Source organism: Pinus tabuliformis, chromosome J (assembly GCF_031772625.1).
Source record: "Pinus tabuliformis cultivar Carrire ecotype Pingquan chromosome J, CPIR1, whole genome shotgun sequence".
Lineage (NCBI taxonomy): Eukaryota > Viridiplantae > Streptophyta > Pinopsida > Pinales > Pinaceae > Pinus > Pinus tabuliformis.
In genome coordinates this window covers 1,381,516,902-1,381,539,695 of record NC_142295.1, presented here as the reverse complement: position 1 = coordinate 1,381,539,695, position 22,794 = coordinate 1,381,516,902, and the positions used below count along the sequence as shown (strand labels likewise).

Below are 22,794 nucleotides of genomic sequence, written 5' to 3'. Positions count from 1 at the left end.
AATCCATCACCACAAAAGTCGAAATCTAATTTCTAGATTTTCCATATGCAACTGTGATGTTGTTCATGTTTCTAAACTCACAAATTGCACTAAAACGCACTGTTAACATTCTAGTGTCATTATTATGAACCCCCCCCCACGAAACCTGCCTTCAGCAGTAAAACTAGCACATCTTATGCTAAGAATAAACATAAGGCAGAAGTTGATATGGCATATGCCGATCATGTTGCCTCTCTCATTCTGCAATTATCAATAAACCTCGCAGAATGAGGCAGATCCTTGAAACAATGGCAATAACCCTGTCTCCCCAAAATAAGTTATGTCCGTCAAGTCACCGAACCTGCATGATTGAATCTCTTGCATTGGAATATCATTATGCTTCAATTTCCAAGATTGCAATTCTGAATAAAGGGGTACCCATTGCCTGGCAACAAGCGCAAGGCAAAATTTACCCGAGTAATCTCATCATTGTCACCTCTTCCAATTAACTTCACCAATAATCCCCACAAGAACATAAGCCATCTTCAAAATGATGGAAACGGTTCCAATCCCTTACAATGATTTTTTTTCACCCAACAATTTTGGAAATAAATCTGGTTGCATTGTGGCAATCACCACATACTCGAAGGTTTTGGTGATCCTGATAGACATCCCAGGGGGTGTGCTCATAAGACCAAAATCAATGGATGGCTTGTCGCTATGACCATAAAGGATGTGTTCCTTCTCCTCCTCGTCCACATCATGCAATGCAAAATTTGTGTCTGGCACATAGCCTTCTGCTTTCATTTGCCCAGCCAAACTATTTAACGTCAAATAGATTTCATTTAACTGTGGGTGTGAAGTGTCGCCTACAACGAATGAATAAAGTTTGTTCTTGACCTCAATCCATGTGCATCCCGGCTTCTTGTTTAAACCTCTATCCTTCATCAGTGTTCTTACTTTTGCTGCATCTTCCCACCTGCAAGATGCAACATAAATATTTGACAGCAGAATATAGTTTCCAGTGGTTTTAGGCTCCAGCTGATAAAGGTGTTTCGCAACACATTCTGCTAGCTCTATGTTGTAATGTTTTCTTCATGCACCAAGCAAGGCCACCATACACAAGCATTAGGTTTTTGTGGCATCCTTTTGATTAGGTTGTATGCCTCGTCCAACTGCCCAGCACGGCCAAGGATGTCAACCATGCAGGGATAGTGCTCAACTTGGGGAAAGATACCATACTCCTGAGTCATGCAATAAAAATATCTCCAAACTTCATCCACAAGCCCAGCATGACTGCATGCAGACAAAACAGCAATGAAGGTGATATGGTCTAGCTTAATGCCTGCCAATTGCATTACAAGAAAAAATTGTCATGGTATCCTCCCCGTGCCCATTCATTCGATACCCTGCAATAATTTCATTCTGGAATATCACATCTCTTTCAACCATTTTGTCAAACATACTGCGTGCACATTCTAAACTTCCACATTTGGCATACATGTCTATAAAAGCATTCCCCACAATGACATTTGACTCTGAATGATTTCTTACTGTGTAGTTATGAAGCTCCTTACCACGCTGCAGAGTCGCCAAGTCAGTGCATGGAGGCAACTAATTTCTATGGTAACAGAGTCAGGCTTCACCTCTGCAAGTTGCATTCAACTAAAGAGCCTTTTCAAGGCTTCAACACTATGATCGAATTGAGTATACCCTACAATCACTACACTACATGTAATTACATTTGGGTTCATTCCAGTCATTTGTAGTTGATCAAAGTGTCCCGACTCCCAACGCCTCATCAAAATATCCGTTCAATGCATAACATGAAATTATTGCATTCCATGAGATCAGATCTCTCTCTGGCATATTGGAAAACACTTCGTATGCGTCATCCAATTTTCCGCATTTTGCATACATGTGAATCAATGCATTCCCCACAAAAACATATGATTCAAATCCATTTTTATCATATGGTTATGGATTTCCTTGCCCCGTTGCAGCGCTGCTAAATCTGTACAAGAAGCGAGAACATTGGCAATAGTGACTGAATTGGCTTTCACACCAGCCAGCTGCATTTTAGAGAAAGACCTCACTGCATCATTGTCATGACCATTCCGCTCATACCCGGATATCATCGCGCTCCAAGTTATCACATCAGGTTTCGACTTTCCCATCTGCATTTCATCAAATAGCTTTCCGGCCTCTTCACAATTCCCAATTTCGAAATACCCTGCAATCATAGTGTTCCATGTAACTGCATCTTGCACAGACATTTTGTCAAACACTTGGCGTGCATTCTCAATTCTCCTACATTTCCAATACATGGATATAAGGGCATTAGCCACATTGACATGCAACTCTAGTCCACCTCTGACTACTGACCTGTGCATTTCCTCGCCATGCTTCAGAGCCGCAATCTCAATGCATGCCTTGAGGACGATTGGAAAGGTGTAACTGTCTCCACTTTGTCCTTCCTGTTGCATTTGGTTTAGAGCCCTGTTTGGGTACGTCTCACAATTCCATTACTTGAACTGTGAGCTGCTTCTTGGCTGCAAAAAGCATCACTACACCATTACTTAACAAGTTGTTGAACTAAAATCCACTTCATAATTTAACACTATTGCAAGAACAAATTTGAATAAAATATGCAATGCAACAATAGATGACAAACCATTTTCCACTTGTTGATATCCTTCATGAAGCCTTATCTTGCTATTTCAAACTTCACCTTCACCTTAACATCACATCGATATTTTGATTTCTGTTGTACAAATACATAAATTCAGGTTTACAAACATGTTTTTATATTACAAAACCTTCAAATAAGAAAAGTAGATTGTCCTGCTACAAGTTCCATCCAACAATAGCTAGCAGGCAAAAAATAAAATAAAAAATATTTTGCCTCCTTATATTTTTGGGAAAAATCGTTTTCCAACATAGTAATTCTCAAATTGAATCATGGGAAATTTTAAGAGGTTTAAATATCCACATTCCATGGAAGCCGGATTGATCACTGCACTCTCATTCGCTCAGCCTAAACTTCCAGAGTTCATCTCAGTTTTTGTGCATCAAAGAACATACTAATTACATGTATTGGGTGGCTATCTTTCTGATCAGAAAAAGGGATGTTCTGTTCTGCATTTTAGACTTATTTATGTGCTAAGGACATGCTGGTTATTTTCAGTGGATTGAGGAAGAATTTATTCTAGAGGCTTATCTACCAGCTAGTCAATTTTTTTTATTAGTTGGAGCTTGTTCCGGGTGTTGAATTCCATGACATTGTAACTCTGAATTTTGCTCCCTAATAAAACTAGTTTCTGTTCATTGACTAAGATTATATTTTCTATCAACCCATTGTTTAGCACCCTAGTCAATGGTATTTCGCTGAATATTTCTGAATTGAACATTTAAGCCAAAAAAAAAAAAAAAAAGAGCAAATTTTATTGTGCATGGTGCTTGTTGATTTGCACATTTATGGCTAAGTTTTATTTGTGAATAAGCACATACATTTGACAAAAGGGCCTATCTGAAACCAAACACAGCGACCATACCTACAGTAGTACAGAAAACTGTTTTGATATAAGACTCCACTGGGAAATTTAAAATGACTTGGAAATTACGGTGCTATTTTGGGTCATTTCCTAAATTGGAATATTACAACCAACAAGTACACCGGAAAAAAGTGCCCTAGAAAGGTCTTTGAGAACTCTTCATCTTGTGACCTTACAATGTGCATACACATTATCACGAAGGTCATTCTTAACTGTCAAATTATATATTATTTATTTCTATGGATTCTTTTATATTATCCTTCTTATGCTTGATATTATCTCTTTGATCAACTATTGTTTGTTATATTGAACCTAGACTGTTAAGTGCGACAAAATATCATAGGCACATTTATCTTTGGCATCTGGTTTGAAAAAAATGGAAGTCTTTAAGCAATTGGCTATGCAAATGTAGAATGGTTAGGTGCAAAATAGGGTAGGCAATCAATTGCATGATACACATTCACTGAATCTGGAGCGATTTTTTTTTTGGATCAACAATAAACAAGATAACAAAAAGCTGCAATATATGTAACATGTAAAAGAGTGTTTTGCGTTATCAAAGCACGGCCCACATGACACCTCCAGGCATACAAATATTTATTCCAAGGCCTGCCAAAACCCACTTTTTCTAATGTTAGTGGAAAAAGTGAGGAAACCAAAAAAAAATTAATAATTGGAGAAAATTTATTATTTTCTCTATGGTAAGAAAAAAAAAAGGGTCAAGAATTTGACTTTGACATGGAAATTAATTGGAGACTAAAGGTGATGTGGCAACCACGTAGGGCCCGCCGAATGAGGCCCAACTTAGTGACCAAGTCAAAGAGGCAACATTGAGTTCATGAGACATCACGACTTAATTCAATATGTTTGAAATAAAGTGCAATAATTTGATTTAATTCAATTTGTTAGAAATAAAGTGTAAAGGTAAAGTGAGTGAGTGGGGAGTAGACCCCACCTCACTCCTTGTTTACGCATAAGTCAGTTCAAGGGGAGCATCTACTATCGTGGCCCAAATGCAATACAAAAAAAAATAATAAAAAATAAATAAATAAAGGCTGAGAACAAGAGATCCACATTCATCAAGAAAAGCAAAGTGATAGTGAATGGCCTCCCAGAGCAGTGACCTAAAGTTGTCACGAACAATTGTACAACAACTCTTCGCAAAGGGGTGCTGCCAATGAATGTGTTTAAATGTCTCCAATCTCATACATTATGGACATTTGTCATCCATTAGACCACTCTTGTCGATCAGGACTATGGCAATATTTAAATAATATATTAAATCCTAATTTGACCCACCTAATCGGCATAGGATCCTATAGAGATTCAATATAATGATACTATGCCTTCCAAGTATAACAAATCACAATTCATGCTTGTATCATTACAAGACATGATACGATATTTTACTTTTAGAAAATAAAACAACGCATATCTTGTAATGGTTTCTTCACGTGTTCATTCCGAATTAACAATGATGTTGCAGGCAATATGTTAAAGAGTGGGACTTTCATATTCACTGAGGTATTAAAGAAATTATATGCATGAAACTTATACTAGTGCCTTCTAGTGGAATTGATAGTGCACTAACCCGTTGCTTGCCAATATTGTGGTTTTGGTACCACCTTATAGCATATTCGGGTTCCAATACCATTCTCCATGGTGGACAGTTGAATCTGTTTCAACTCTAATTGTTATCTAGGGGTTTCACAAGGTGCCTATTTGACTTAGATAGTTACCCATGCTAAGGCTCTATTTTGAAGCCCATGTTATTATTTATGAACATTATGTAATATTGATGCATTTGGTTGGACATGTGAAACTACTTATATGAATCAAGTGATAGATTTGATATTGATGATGGAAATGGTTGATGTATGGCCTAAATGTATGACTCACTTAGTGGTGAATTATCTAGTGCGTGAGTTATCCGAATTATTTTGTTTCATATATGGCTCGAGTGGATATGATTGGTTTAAACGAATGACTTAGTGAATTTATGATTTATTTCTAGTATGAGCTACAAGATTGACATGTGGATACTAGAATAAATAACATGAGGATTATATATCTTGTTGTTATATAATTGCATGAATGAGAGCTAACCCGCAGGGGGGAAAATAACTATGTGATAGCCAAGAGGGAAGGATGAGACATCTCATGAGGAAGGTATAATGTACATTATTTTACTTCATTGGTATCTACTTGATATGCACTCTTATGACACGAGAAAAAAAAAATGCAAATGACAGGTGGCAAGACGACCTGACTGGATTATTCGATGACAAGTCCAACCAGCTCTGTAGTGTGTTCCGTGCTCTGAAGGAGGGGTGGAGGTGTTTCCCACCGTGTATCCTCCGAAACCTGGAATCGTGGGGAGGACAGCTGAACGCTCCCCCTAGACGTGTGATGACGATTGCCAGAGTCCTGCTGGGGAAAGTTTGGTCGAGGCATTCGACGCTCCCACCATGTCGGTTTTATCAGTGGTCAGTATGGCCTTTGCCACTGATAAGGCAGCAGAGGACGGATAGGGCGGGAACGGAAGTAGGCTAGGCTGGATAGGAAGATAAAGATCAGTTGGAGACTCTTGATGGGAAGTAATGGCATTGTCTCACTTATCGAATTTTAATGCTATAACTCTCTTTGGTTTGCTATGCTTTCAAACTCCTTGTATCTTTTCATTCTAACTTCGGGACGAAGTTTTCTGAAGGAGGGGTGTATGTAATGCCCCACTTAAATCTTATCCTACAAATTTTGTTAATATTTACATTATTTGAAAATATTGAGAAATATTGCTCTAATATAAATTTATGATTTCCATTATTCAAATTCCCCACTTACCTTCTCAAATTGAATATTATGTAGGATATGGTCTCCTTCCATTATTTCAAAATATATGTATTCATTTCACATTCCCCAATGTACCCTCACATTTACTTGGGAGAAGACATAGTCCTCTCCATCTTATCATCAATATATATTTATTCATTTCACATTCCCCAATATACCCTCACATTTACTAAGGAGAAGACATGGTCCTCTCCATGTAATTACATTTCACATTCCCCAATGTACCCTCACATTTACTTGGGAGAAGACATAGTCCTCTCCATCTTATCATCAATATATATTTATTCATTTCACATTCCCCAATGTACCCTCACATTTACTAAGGAGAAGACATGGTCCTCTCCATGTAATTACACTTCACATTCCCAAATGTACTTTTCAGATTTACTTGGGAGAAGACATGATCCTTTCCCATTAAATTCTCAATTTTATATTCATGTCACAATTCCAAATGTACTCCTAGCTTACTTGGGATAAGAGAAGTCAACTAAGGATGGATGAGAAGTTAATGACATTAATGAGAGGTGGTTGAGGAAAGAGGGTATAAAAAGGGAAGGGGGAAGGAAGAAAAGGGGGGTTGGAGTCTTGCTTAGGATTGTGGAGGTTGGTTGTGATTGTTTGGCCTTGTTATGATTTTGGGAGACCTTGGAAACCTGTGGAGGTTTCTTGGGTTTGAGAGGAGGAAAGTATCATTATCTAGTTTTACACATTCTTCTTGAGGACACACTATATCTGGTTGGACTTGGGCACGGAGGGCTAGGGAACCTGTGGAGGTTTCCTGGACTAGGAATTTATTTCCTAGTTGGCTGGGAGGTAAATCCGGTTGGGTCGGTGTGAAGGAGCGTTCAGCGGGCGCTATAAGACAAAGGTATCATCATCAACCGCCGGAACAGGTATTTTCCATGGACCACTCTTGTTAAGTTGATATCAATGGAATGCTCACCTTAAATTATGTTACTTATGATAAAGTGATAAGATGTTGAATGTTTAAATCTATGTGAGAAGGTCAACAAGTTATTTTTTTTTACTTTTAGAACAGTAGGAAAATAGATCTGTTAGTGTATTATAGATTGAGACTCTAATAATAGGAATCAGGCCCTTACAGTATCGACAATAACGAGGATTGTGTGCTTTGTCTTGTGTATGTCCTAGTTTACTTTATGTTGGTTTTACACACATTAATGGATTTGGAGACATAGTGAATGCTAACATGTTAAACTATTGTTGTGAACCATAGGAAGTTTGATTTGTGCACATCCTAACAAAGGAATCATTATATACTTTGTTTTGTAGGAATGATACACCTAGTTTTGGTTTTGGGATGAGACCTGGAACACTCTATCTATTCATGCATCAGAGTTACCATGATATGCAACATGACTCAACCATAATTTGAAATGTCTCCTTGACTTCTATACCAAAACTATTATGATTTGGAGTACTTGTTCAATTTGGGATACAATTGATTTACTAAAGTTTGGGTTATTTTGTTGATGTGTAATACAAAATTCGATAGATTTATTATGATTTATAACTCATTATAATGATATCCTTGAATATGTTGTGTTGAGTACAAGAGAAAAGTTTGTATCTATATTCATATTGCTTGCTTGATTGGAAATTTATCAGTAGTATTTTAGTATGCACATTCATGTTGCCTTAATCTTTTGATGAATGTTCATTCAATAGGGATATAAAGTTATGGATTGTTTTATAAAAGGATACGGGCATTGAATAAATGATTTGTGGCTCTGCATTGTGTGTGGAATGGAGAGTTAATTTTATAGTCCTTTTACAATGTGAAGTTTGCCAAAGATTTTGACTCTTTTCCTCTCTAGTTTTTTAAGACAATTTTTACATTGAAGTTGTTCAGTTTAGTTGAAATTCAATGCTCGGATCTCCACATGGCTAGTAGATAGGGTTTTTTTTCTAATAAGTTGTAATTTATTGCAATATTAGAATAGAGCATTGATTAGTGAATGTAGGAACTTGAAGGTGTGAAATAACTAGTCTTTAGGACAGAGTAGGATTTAATTGTGCATGTCTCTAGAGTCTTTCTGTGGCATATATGGTGATGTGTCTCGAATTCCACAAACTCTAGATTGACATAATAATGTTGGGTCAATAGTTAAACATATACTGCAACCAACAAATGCATTTGTTGCTAGAAATATTTAAGTGAAACCTAGTTGTCAAAATAAAAGAATGAAATTATTTGATGGGATGTCATTATACAATTGCAAGGAGTAATTATATGTGTTGCAATCCATGGTTTCCTCGAATATAGTAGTGGAATTATCGAGGTGGGTTGTGACAAGGTAGTTTAATTATATATATAAAAACTAAAATCCATTAACTCCATTAATTATAGTTGAGAATGTTTTTTCAAGATCAAGACTAACAATACAAATCAAACCGTCGCTTTTGAAATTCAGATAGGTAATAAACTTTATGAAGAGAGAAGAGGAAGGAGTATGCTTGTCTCTTCCTTGCTACTAATTTAGAGGAGGAGGTACATATACAATGAGAAATGCAAGTGAAGCATACAATTTTCCTTATTCTTTTAATGGCATCCCCATCTCACGAGTGCTCAATAACGTGTCTCCTTTATCATCGTTGGGTCATATGCCCTCGCTATCACATTTTTTTCAATCTCTATAGAAGCTCCTTTCCTCCTAGGATCCATTGAACCTCTTTGCACCATCTCATGAGGGTTCCATGAGGAGTAACCTTTATCATAACTAGCTCCTCTTCTTTTTCTATCACATTGTAACAATTTATGTGTTGTCCCCTTTCCTCCTAGGATCCTCTATGATGCTCTATAATGGGATCCTCTATCACTAGGATCCTATATTTTTGGTGTAACTATATATGGGATCTACTTTGTACATGTGGTTATTTTGCAATAAAATGTGTGCATCACATTGTTATTGGCTCCATTGATGGGATCCATGAGAATGAAAAAAGTCGTGGGATGCTTATGAACTTAAAGAACTAAAATTTAAAAAACAATAAACTTAATAAGGATGTTTCTTTATTTCCATGACAAGATGTTGAGACGAGCAAGTGCCCAACTAGGATTATCCTCTATTAATGTCTTCCATCTACATGAATATAGTGCTAGACTCTTTAGCAACTGTAGCAACCATGGCTATGGATGCAAGGCATAGAGATTAAGACAAAGAAAAAACAAAACAAAATAAGATCAAGATCCAATGATGTAGAGTGGCCTCTACTCAAGGGAGGACCAAGGGAGTCTAGATCGACCATGGGTGAGAAACCAAGAATCTGAAGAATGGTGCAATGTTGCCATGTGTTGTTTGATAGATCATGTATGATGTAGATGTGACCACTAGAAAAAGACAAAAGTTCGGTTGACACTATTCAGAATACTAAATTCATCGAAAGATGAATTGCCTAATTAGAAGAAGTATCATTGTAAATGAAAAGCATAGTAACCTGCCGAAAGATACAACCAACAAAAATGTAAATCATTTACTTTCTAACCTACTAACAATCTCAAACATAAATCTTAGTCAAATTTTTGAAATCGTGAAACATTACATATTATGTAAATCAAGATATTACTAGAATCTACAACATTTAAATCGGATCATATATATTCTAACCTTGACAACAATGCACTCTTGCTAAATGCATATTGTTTGCCAAATTTTAATGTTTCCAGGCTCACCGGCTTTTGCTCGCTCGAATAAAACACCGATAAATTCTGTGTTAACTAAGTTTTAATGGATAAACATTACACAAGTATGATACTTATGTGGTAACATAGCATTTCTCTATGAGACAAACGTGAGTTTTCATTGCCACGGAACATAACCTTCCACCTCAATTATTGTCGTTGTACAAATCTGACTTGAAATTTTAAATTTTGTTTGTTTCTTTTATAGATTAAATGAGGTACGGCCATGGCTTCAAATTTCAATTAATTGTTCCTTTAGTCGTAATTTTAACGCTGTACAAATTTGACTCTGGACTTTCCCGAAGTGTGCGAGGTACGTCAACATAGATAAGGTGCACCGAACCAAACCTCCATACTTCATATGCGATGAATGTATCGGAGTGATAGAGTCGTGGAGGGTTACTTTCCGCCTTTCGTACTATTCGGAAAGGAAGAAACCTACTGCCTTGCCAGCCACCCAACAGGCCGCATCCTAGTTGGTTTCGTTAAAATTTAAATTATTTATTTTTCAAATCGTGCTCTAGACGCGGTATCAATTTGACTTGAAATAACTATGTAAACTTTTTTCTGTTGAAAAAATGTAATCAGACTAGTATGAACGCGCTCTGATAATTAGACAATGTTACAGCCATGAGAAATCAACTTAATTTATAAGGCACTTACTGTATCACTGGTGCATCGCATTGATTTCAGAATGGGGAGTGAAAATGTCGTGAGAGATCAACAATCGCAGATTGTGTGTTGTTTTTTCCTCCTCCTCCTGCCGCTGCTTCAGATAAAGCCCAGCCATGCAGCAGACGGAGCTTCCGACAGTATAGTGCTAGGTGCATCTCTGACTGGTAATGATACCCGAATTTCTAAGGGCGGTATCTTCAAATTCGGATTTTTCAATCTCAGCAACAACAACGTTAAAAAATGGTATCTGGGTATTTGGTATGCAACGGTATCGCCTCTGACAGTCGCTTGGGTAGCCAATGGGGAACAGCCACTGCAAAATGCGTCCGGCGTTCTAAATCTCACAGAGGATGGGAGTCTCGTTTTGTTCTATGGGGGATCCCTCGTTTGGTCCTCCAAGGGAAACGGAAAAAAGCCCTCTTCGGCTGTGATAATGGATACTGGTAACTTGGTCGTGCTGACTGCTGAGAATACCTCTGAAAGTATTTGGCAGAGCTTCGACCACCCGGCTGGAGATACGTGGTTGCCAGGGATGAAGATCAGTACGGGCCAGAAGGTAACGTCGTGGAAGAATCCTTGGGATCCAAGTCCGGGGCCTTACGCCCTTCAGATGGATCCAAATGGAGCCGAGGAGTTCGTGCTGACGTGGAAGAATCAGACCATATACTGGGATACGGGTGTCTGGAATGGCAAATATTTTCCCAACACTCCCAATATGACGCCCATTCCCCTCCACAATTACAGCTATTTTAATAACGGTACGTACAAGTATTTCATCTACTCTTATGCAAATCATGGATTGACCTATCTGTCGCGTTTCGTACTGGATAAATCCGGAGAAATGCGAGTGTACATATTGGTGGGAAACGAATGGAGTCAGATCTGGCAGCAACCCCTCTCTACATGCGAGGCTTATGCCTTGTGCGGCCCTTACGGATCGTGTAACAATAATAATGTTAAGTCTTGCAACTGCGTGCCGGGCTTTGTTCCCAAGGAGACCAGCGAATGGGAATCTCAGCAGTGGTCAAGCGGCTGTGTTCGAAAGACGACGTTACAATGCAGACACTCCGGAAACCAGACCACCACCGACGGGTTTGTAGAGCTGAGTGGCAAATCTACGCCCCCGGATGGGGTTCCATACACAGGGCAAAGGCAGTGCCAGGAGGCCTGTCTGAGCAATTGTTCGTGCACTGCATATGCCCACGTTCTCAAGGGCACTTCGGAGAGCTGTGTAATGTGGTTCGGCGAATTGTTAAATCTGTACGATTCTTCAGGCGGAATCTCTCTGTTCCTGCGATTAGATGCCTCTGATATAACCAATTTTTATAATTCCAGCCAGAAGGAAGCACTTGCAGGCATAGTAGGTGCCGTTGTGAGCGGTCTGATTGCTATTCTGGCCTTTGTGTCGCTGTTTATCTGGTGTCGCAGGCGCTCGCCATCGTCTGTAACGGAATACACAGCAGGAACGCTGGCTGTATTTACTTACAAGGAGCTGCAGAATGCAACGAAGAACTTTTCTGAGCGGCTGGGAGGTGGGGGTTTTGGTTCCGTATTCAAAGGGACTCTAACAGACGGCTCTCTGGTGGCGGTTAAGAAATTGGAGGGTGTGAGTCAAGGAGAGAAACAGTTCCGCACGGAGGTGAGCACAATTGGAACGACACACCATCTCAATTTGGTTCGATTGAGGGGATTTTGCACCGAGGGCTCCAGAAGACTGTTGGTGTATGAATACATGCCCAATAGCTCCCTTAACTCCGTCTTATTCCACAGAACCGGGAACGATGATGAGAATCAGAACAAGGTCTTGGACTGGAAAACGCGCTTCGCCATCGCAGTAGGGACTGCCCGTGGAATCGCTTATCTGCACGAGCAGTGCAGGGACTGTATCATCCATTGCGACATCAACATCCTCTTAGATTCTAATTTCTGCCCAAAAATCGCCGATTTCGGGCTGGCCAAACTCCTGGGCAGAGAGTTTAGTCATGTTCTAACGACTATGAGAGGAACCAGAGGGTACTTGGCCCCAGAGTGGCTCTCCGGCATGCCGATCACTACAAAGGCGGACGTTTACAGCTTCGGAATGACACTGTTTGAAATCATTTCAGGGCGGAGAAACATGGACGGGGACTCAGAATCTTTCTTTCCCACGTGGGCTGTTGCTCAGATCAACAGCGGAAACGCCGTGGAGGTGCTTGATAAGAAATTGATGAACGATGCAGAAGCTGAACAGGTGAAGAGGGCTGCCATTGTAGCGGGATGGTGCATCCAGGACGACGAAGATGAAAGGCCATCGATGAGTAAAGTGGTGCAGATATTGGAAGGCATTGTAGACGCGCTCCCTCTTCCCCCAGTTCCGCTCTCCCTACAGAGCTCTGCCTTAAAACCCGACAGTCTTGTACTTTTCTTCTGGGATAAAGATTCAGCTTCTGCTCACAACGACAACAGTCATAATTCCAAGAGTTAAAGCAAGCACCATTTTAAAGATTGCCGCATCCTGTTGCTGTTGTGATCCAGTCAGCAAGCCATCGTTGCAGTCGTTGTGAGCAAAGTATCGATCCACAATATAGATAAATACCAGATTGTATTATTTCAAAGGACGGTAGCCCTAGACGCCGCAAGCTGAAGGTTTGAACAAAGCTTAAACATTTGAATTTTGTTCTTAAATTATTCAAGAAAGCACAAGATTTTAAATACAAGATAGATTTGGAGAAGTTTGACGTGTTTTTGGAAAAAGGTTTTAAGCTTTTGAAATGAAAGTTATTTCAGTTATATTTGGATAATGAGAGAATGTGGAGTAAATTGATTTTTTCGTGGTGTAAGAATATAGGTTAAAAAATAAATGGAAAGGTGAAATCGGGATAAATAATGTTTTGATATTTGTAGGAGCTGTATTTTTGGGTATTAAAGAAATTTGCCATTTTTATATTGGATTATTTTCAAAGAGTGCTTTAAAAACAAATAAAATTAAAAAAATAAAAGGGGAATGCATATCAGTTAAAGGGAGATTTAAAGATTAAATTAATTGAGAGAGTGTAAAGTTAGTTTATATTTATTTTAAGTATAGATTTAATATAAGTTGAGAGGGATCAAATTTTATTACGTAATTTTTTTTTGAAATTGTAAAATATAAAGTATAATTTCTCATTGTTTGCATTGTATTTTTTAATGCTATATAGAATAAATATAAAACTAAATAAACATTTTACCCATAAAAACTTATTTGTTTCATTCATTATCTATCTATATATATATATATATATATATATATATATATATATATATATGATATTAAAACATTTTACATAACATGTATATCGATACATTTTACAAAGCAAATTAAAATTGTTTTTTTATTATTAATATATTTTTAAGTATATGTCAATATTAATTTGTATTAAAAGATCTTATTTTAATAAAAAAAAAATCTATATAAAGATATATATGAAATCCACGTAACTTAGTTAACATAAATCTTCAAATAATTTATTTAAATCTCCTCTTGTTTTTTTTTTAAAGTATAAAGTTTAAACATCTTACTAACTTTCTTTTCTTACTTCTAATTACTTTACAACATATTCATTATTTTATTATTATAGTCAACATTATTTATCTCTTTACAGCATAATTTTTTATATTAAAGGGCGGGTGTTAACTTGTCATATGGATGGACGAACATACTTATACATCCCTCTCTCGGCTCAATGACAGAAGCAACATATTTTGTAGAAAAATATGAAGTGTTTCTAATGTAGCTAAGGAACATATAACTAATAAAGACAATAAGATTAATGGAGATATGGAAAAGATCAATAAAAATGAAGAAGAAATCAAGCTCAATAAATATGAAGAGATAGAGGAGATAGGTGAATTAAAAAGATTGATGTCGTATTTATAGTTATGTGAATTTACAATTATGTATTTCACAGTTATGAATTATATACTTTCGGAAAATAAAATGGAAGAGTTACTTTGTTCATCTTATTTATGGAATCTTGTTCAAGAAGGTTATGTAAACCTCCATGATGAGAGAAGAGATGTATTAACATTATTTCTTATTATGTTAGCAATAGATGACAATATTTTTTCTAGTAACTTGTATGAATTTGGTCAAGCAAATAGTGCAAAAGAGTTTTGGGATATCTTTGAGATGATTTTTCATGTAATGGGGAGTAATCAAGTTGAACATAGTAGTGTTGTATAACTTATTATAACAATGTTTGAATATGAAAAGGAAGGTGGATTTGTAACGAAAAATTTAAAGAAAGATGAAGAGTTTAGCGAATCCCATTTGAAAGTGGATAACAATGTTGATGTTGTGTTACCAACAAGAGCTAGTTTTTGAATAAATAAACCTACCAGTGGGGAAGCAAGTGGTTTGGTGGATCCACCAATTAAAATTGTTGATGTTAACTTTGATGAAGAAAAATTAACAAGTTGTCTTCCAGAATGAATATAATCAATATGGTTCTAAAGATGTTTTTCATATAAACTTAACATTGATTTTGAGTGTGTAGATATTAGCAACAACCAAGAAGAAGCAACAAAATTTTTAGAAGAATTAAAATTCCTTAAAGAATGGATTGAAGTACCATGTGTTGATGAAGTATGCGTAGAATTTGCAACAACGAATGTTGAAGGCAATATGGACAATGTAGAAAATGAAAATATTAATGAAATTTTTATGTATTGGAGTCTTGAAGAGATAAATTTTTATTATGGAATTCTATTGTAGCAAATTATAGATTGTACGATAAAGAGAAACCTATAGAAGATGGCATGTGGTAGCAATTCATATACAAGTATATTTTTGAAGAAGTAGAGGACATGCATGGACAATCTGAAATTATTTTCTATGTATTTATGATAAAAAAAGATATAACGATGGAAGAGCTGCAATAACAAATGAAGAAATTGAAATTTGGAGCCTATGACAAAAAGACAAAGATGAAGTAGTTCAGAGGATATAGGATTTGAAAGAAAAGGAAAAAAGAATCTAGCAAAAATGTTGATGTGAAATTTTCAAGTCATTGTAAGCCTATTTGAGACCTAAACCAACAGACATGTTTAAGTTATGTTGAGTCATGGTTAAGTTGTCGGTCATAATTAAGGGTGAGTGTTGGAGATAATTACTATTGTCAGACAAATAAATTATTCACTAACGCACCACCTCCACCTCTTGGACCGCCTCACCATTGTAGCGTCATCTTAGCTTCTTCAACATCGAGGGGGCACCACTGCCATAACTCTATCAATCTGAAGGGGCAATTACCAACATAATTTTTGTGTAAATTTAGATGATCTTCAATTAAAGATATGCACAACCAGTGTTGTAATGGAATTGTATATGCTTTCACGTTTTGATCTTCTGTTAATAGCCATAACTACGTGTTTAGTTGTGTACTATGTCCTTCAAGGTTTCCATCTAACCAACTAACTAGATTGTATTCTCTATTTACTTAGCTCTTCATTTAGATGTATGCCCTGAGCTAGGGAAGCATAATGTTGAAATGAAATTGGGAAGGGAAATGCCCAAATGAATTGCGAAAGGGCTAGAAATAGAAATTGTAAACCTACTTCTTTATCAAGAAGGCCTTCTCCTAGTAACAATGGAACAAACTATACTTCTCAACAAAAAAAACAATTAGAGAAGGCTTTAGCTATCTATGACAAAGGCACACCTGATTATTGGCATAATGTGGCTTCTATGGTTACAAGAAGACGCCCAAGGGAAGTCAAAAGGAATTATGAGATTCTCTTAGAAGACTTGAAATCCATTGAAGTAGACAAGGTGCCTCTTCCCAAATATAAATCCTCAGGTTCTTAGTAATGAGGGAGTGACCAACAGTAATTCCCACAAAAGAAAAACATAGGTTGTCTAATGAATCTTAGTTCTTTGCAAATATGTTGTAATCTTTTCGTTACAAAACTTGACCAACCTATATGGCTCACAATCAAAAGTTGTCCTAGATGCATTCAAACATTAGGTTAAGAATGTCTTAAAGGTTATTTCTGTTTTGATATGCTCAATTACCACAATTTTACAGGGTTAGGTTTATATTTAGATTTACCTTCATTTAATGATCATTTGAAAGAGATTTTTCAAGTGAAGATAAAAAAAGTAATTATTTTCCCAATTTAAAGTCTACATATCACTATTTTGTTGTATATGAAAATTGTTTTGAGAAACTCCCTTGAAATATGATTAATCAACCCCTGAATATTTGTTATTTAAAATGAACATCTTCCTCAATAGGAACTCATGGGTACATCATTTTGTCTTCAATCTAGTATGTGTTATCCATTACATCTGTTAACTAAATGTTAAACTCTCTTTTTCACTAGATATCTTAAAACATTTTTTGACAAGTATGTTCAGATTTAGGTTTGTGAGGAAGCTCCCTTAAAATAGACTTACAAAAGCATGAAAGATGAGTGCGAGAGAAAAATTTCTTAGACTATTGGGTTCAAATTTAATTTCATGCTTATTAAGCATGATTAGATGGCAACTATAGGTGTGGATTGTATCGAAATTATTAAAGGTATTTGTAGTGAAATTAATCTACCAAACCAATAATATTTTCCTCCATGGATGAGATGGAAATCGATATGTGAAAGAGTCCCCAGGTGCCCTTATAAGCAATAAATTAATTTCTTCTGCGTCTATTGCTCACTTTCTAAAATAAACAAGAATATGAAACTCAATGTAGACATAGTTGTTGAAAATAATACCAACTACTCCACAGATCCATCAAATGAACTTGATTGTACCATTCTTGGTATAACCATTCGATGGGTCTCTAAACTAGACACAAATTAAGGTCCATATAACCTTTCTTAGGAACATAGAAGTTATATTAAATATCTCTTAAAAAATTTAGAGATGAGTGGATTGATCTCCATAATCTCATGAGTAGAGGTGATGTATACCAATTATCATTTGAAGAAATTTGTGAAACCTGTATGTGCATATCAAGAGGAAGGGAAAGAGTAAGTAAATCAACATCAAAATTGGTAGTTCAAGATGAACTTGGAAATCTGCCTGATAACTTTAAAACAAAAATTCTTAGCAATATAAGCGAACAAGTAGAAATGTTAAGAATGAAAAATGAGAAAAAATAAGATGTTGATATTTGTGTTATCCAAGCAGAATCACATGCTACTAAATATTGTCCATCATTATTGAGGTTGAAGGAAGTTTACCAAGAGGACAATGGAGCAAGTAAATCACCAAAGCAATTATGGTATGTAGCTCTAAGAAGACCATGGAAACTTACTTAACTTGGTATGATGTAAGAACCTAATTCACAATCTCAAGGTTACATCCATCTCAAAGTAATTGGAACACACCCTTTCCTTAGCAACCTTGGCCATCTCAACCCCAAAAAGAATCTTGGCAACAAGTTTGGCAAGGACCTTATGGGACAAATCCACAATATCCTAAATATTTCCCTCAATATACACCATACCAAACTCCATGTTATCCCTACCATCCACCTCCACCACAACCACAACCACAACCACACCATCTCAAAGATCCATTCCCACTCAACTACCTGTACCACCATTTCCAAATCCACACAAGGAAGTATCTCAATTCACTTACAATGTTGAGGCACAATACTTCCAAAGAAATCCTCTTGATCTAAATCATATTCATCTTAGCTCAGGAAGAGTATTGCAAAAAAGAGATTCTCTTGAATTCAATGAAGGATAACAATAAAAAAAGAATATTCAAATGAGAAGACCAAAGAATCATGGGCTACACTTGATGAAGAGAAAAAATCATAATCAAAGATTGAGAAAGTTCCCTCATGTTTATCATCAAATCCTCCATGTGTTCAAGAGAATAGTCAACAAAAAGAGGAAGATTTAAATGACATGGTAGAAGAAGACATGAAGAATGATCTAGATGAGCAAGAAAACAAGGGCATCAAAACTATATTTAGGTTTGGTTCCAGAAAATCAACAAGATGGAGCATCACTCTCTTCTTCAACTGTTCTTAATATTGTCAAAGTTAAAGCATTTAGTCTCTAAAATTCAGGTACATGTCAAAGCATATATTTCGAGCCTACATATCAGTTTATTTGTCATATTGATGTTCACAGGGCCCCATTGGAAGTATTCCTATACTTGAAAGAGAATTTTTTTTTTTTTTTTTCCAGGTAGAGTAGGATAGGAAAAACATAAGGGGAAAAATAAAATCTCAGGCAAAAACCTCCTTTGAGGCACGTAATATTGGCTCATTGATTGAAAACCTCCATGAGGAGGTCAATGGGTTAGATGAGAGAAAAAAAGAGAAAAAGAAAAGATCTTAGGTGAAAACCTCCTTTGAGGCGCCTAGGTAGAAATACTAGTTGAAAACCTCATTGAGGCAACTAGTAGGCCTAAAAGAAAAAAAAAATGAAAAAATTTCTTTGCTCCATGTATCTCTCTATGATGAATGCAGGTTCTCTCCAACCTTGGCAAGCAATAAGAACAATTTAGCACCTAAAGAAAAAATTGATCAAAAAACTAGTCAAAGGAAGTCAAACTTGGGATTTCTCCTCCTTTGCTCAGATGCTCCAACATGACCAAGGGCATTTCAATGAATCAACCTCATCCATTTCCAACATCCACCCATCATTTCCAAGCCTTTCCCATTAAATTTCCTCGCTTTCCTAAAATGCTACAAGGGAGTTTTGTTTTGCTACATGAGGCCAAACTACACAGAGTAGAAAATTGTTTCTACCATATCTTGAAAAATGTGCATCCATTGGCCGAGACGTTTCATGGGAAGATGCATATAGATGATGGTAAAATTCTCAAGAAATTTCAGCAAATTCTAGTGCACACGTTTCAAGAAATAGACTTCCATCACCTACAACCATTTTTATTTTTTCTCAAGATTCGTGCATCAATTGGCCAAGATTTTTTATGGGGAGGTGCATAAGGATGATGGAAAATGCTCAAAAAATTTTAGGTCAATCCATTCTACTGTTTGAGATATATGGTTAAAACAATTTTTCTATAGGAGATTGTCCTAAAATGCTATAGGAGTAACCAAGATTGTAACACGAGGGACCAAAATTGCTACAAGAGTAACCAAAATTGCGACAGGAGGGACCAAAATTGCTACAGGAGTGTGATAATCATAAATAGGGGGGTCATATTCTATGTTTTCCTTGGAGGAATGAAGAAATAAGTCTACCACACCTCCATCATCCATCCTTCACACCATTTAGTCACTTCTCCATCCAAAAATTCATCTTTGTCCATGGAGAACCCATATTTTCACCCCTTCTTTCATTACTTTCACCACAACCAAGGTTTTTTATCCTTGTCAATAGATTTATCATGAATTATTATTGTTTTTGGAAGCATTATCTAAAGTATATTGTTGTCATGGAAGGGCTTTTGTGTCTGCTACAAGAAGAAATACATTCCTGTAGCAGTTTACAATTTACCCTACAATACCACAATTGAGAGCACTAGAATGAAGAACCAATCATCATGAAGACATTGGAGAGTCATTTCCTCAATTTTAGGCATCTAGAGGACCTCTGCAAAGCTGCTACAAGATCACTGCTCATCTCCAACAACAAACTTTGATCCATGGTGGAACCTATATTTTGATCACAACAATGAAAAGATTCCATCTAGTGGAAAACAATAGATGAAAGTGACATTTTGTACTTTAGAGGGAATTCCAACAATCACAACAACCTTCCAGCCACTACATCCAGGTTCCAAAAATCATGGTAGGAAGAGTTCCAACAATATATTAGGCTCCAACAATCATATAAGTGTTCCAAGGGTCAAATCAGCAAATCCAATAGTCACATCAACAGCTCCAGTATCACCTAAAAAAACACACCTAGGGTAAGGTTCATGTATGCAATCCTCTAAAACTTTCCTATGAACTTATTTTAGCTTGAAAAATGTTGCAAGTGTATGAAGGAAAAGGTTTATTTATAGCCAAAATGAGTAGCAGAGAAACCTCGGCCTTATCTTGCAAATAACTTCACCTTTCCACTAACACACATACACATGTGTGGGATAGGAACAAGACAAAAGTGAAGAGGACATGAGAAAGTGGGTTGTAATAATTTATTAGTGATGGAGGGCAAGGAGTGTCTAGGGGTAAGTGAGGTCCAACTCATTTAAACTCAAAGCACTCTGAGTTTATTTTGTATGCAATGAAAAAAATAAAATAATAAAAAAACAAAAAAGTAAAAATAAAAGGTGGACCCACCAACTCTTGGCATGCAAAGATTAGTTGCTACAGGATTCAGGTTGTGTGCTATAAGAAGGAACATAACTACTACATGAAGAATAGAGTTGCTACAGGAAGGAACATAACTGCTATACGAAGAACACATTTTCTATAGGAAGCTAATAGAGTGCTACTGGAAGGCGAATTTTGCCCAGAACAACCACTAGAGCCTTAGGAAGAAACAAAATATTCAAAGGCAAAGTAAGTAAAATTCCTTCTCTCTAACATTTGGCATAAGGATTCCAAAAGCACCTCAATCATCAAGAAAAAGTACTCTGCAAATTTACACTTTGGATTCTATTAAGAGAAAATCGTTGGATTGGTTGAGCATTTGCTTAAGAATATGGTGTGTTGAATAGGGAAAGTGTGCATGTTGTAATTTTTCTTTCCTCAACCTTGAAACAAGATTAACAGAAACTTCTTCTGTTAAAACAACCTCCATTGCATAGGAACCTATAAGGTCTGCAAAAAGTGCTATAGGAAAGTCACAGATTGCTACATGAAACTTGGTAGTAGAAAAAATTACCCTCAAACCCAAAGGAGTAAAGAATCATGAGGGAAAGGGTAAGTACAAAATTTCCCCACAATTACTTGGCATGAAAACCCTTAAAACTTTCTCAATTATCAAAAGCATACTCTATAGCTGCCACATATTTAAATCTCAGTAAGAAAGATTAGTGAATTTGTGTAATTAAGGATAAAGTGTCTTGGGTTGCATGTTGAATTCTCCCTTCTCCTCATTATCATAAAATGAACATTTATTCTACCTTTGTTTCCATAAAAAATCTCACTCCTATAGTAGAAAAGAGAAACTCCTTGTTTCACATTGATAAAATTTTATTGAATTCATGAGAGGCAGAGAATCAACAGATACTTCTAGAATACTAAAACCAAGAGGGATAATGAAAGGAATGATGGGAAATTGAGATAAACACAAATCTTATCCAACAGGGGAAGATACATCCACATCAGTATGGGACATAATAAAATTCATCTAAGGCATAAAAGAAGAACAACATGGCAAGAATATGGACATGTTGCTTAGAGGATGAGCAACAGTTTCAATAGGGGGGTATGACGGGCCTCTAAATCAGACACAAATTAAGGCCCATCTAACCTTTCTTAGGAACATAAAGGCTATATTAAATCTATCCTTATACACTTAATAATGTTTTTTTAGCTTTAATATGATCTTAGGAAGGTTTAAAGGTAATTGCATATTAAGTGCCCAATATTATTTATTTATGTAGGATATTGTGAGAATATTGGGCATATTACGAACATTTGGAGGAAGAGATAATCTGCAGACTTTATCCCTATACATGAAGATAAATATTGGATAATAAATGGACAAATTATCATGAAATTACTGACAAATTTTGGAGCTCCAATGAATGAGAAAATCTAGGAATGTGTTCCCTGTCATTTAATGCAAATTCCTAGTGTTGGGAACCAGATCCACTATTTGAGGGATTTTAGAGGGGAAAGCTTCCTCCCTTGAATGAGAATGATTCCCCATTAGTTTTTATAAGTATGAATTCGAATTTTCCTCTAGAGGCATGTATTTCCTATTATTCTTGTGGAGAAAACTTGTTCTTTAGCAGCTCCACTTTCATTTCTAGCAAGGATGTACTTGGATTGATTCAAATAATGAAGTTTGGTGCCATTTTTAGCTTCTAAATATTGGCTTCTTTCATAAGAATTTGATTTTATTTGGGATTGGCCATCCAAGGAGCCTCAAAGACATCTTCTATCATTTCTTTATGTCCTTTTAATGTCT

The 22,794-nt window shown here is 36.4% G+C and overlaps 2 pseudogenes; one reads left to right on the top strand and one right to left on the bottom strand.

The window, feature by feature from the left end:
• Positions 1 to 234: 234 nt before the first annotated feature.
• Positions 235 to 2,535, bottom strand: LOC149232495 (pentatricopeptide repeat-containing protein At1g20230 pseudogene; annotated as a pseudogene).
• An 8,137-nt stretch (positions 2,536 to 10,672) lies between these two features.
• Positions 10,673 to 13,541, top strand: LOC149232494 (G-type lectin S-receptor-like serine/threonine-protein kinase At2g19130 pseudogene; annotated as a pseudogene).
• Positions 13,542 to 22,794: the final 9,253 nt, after the last annotated feature.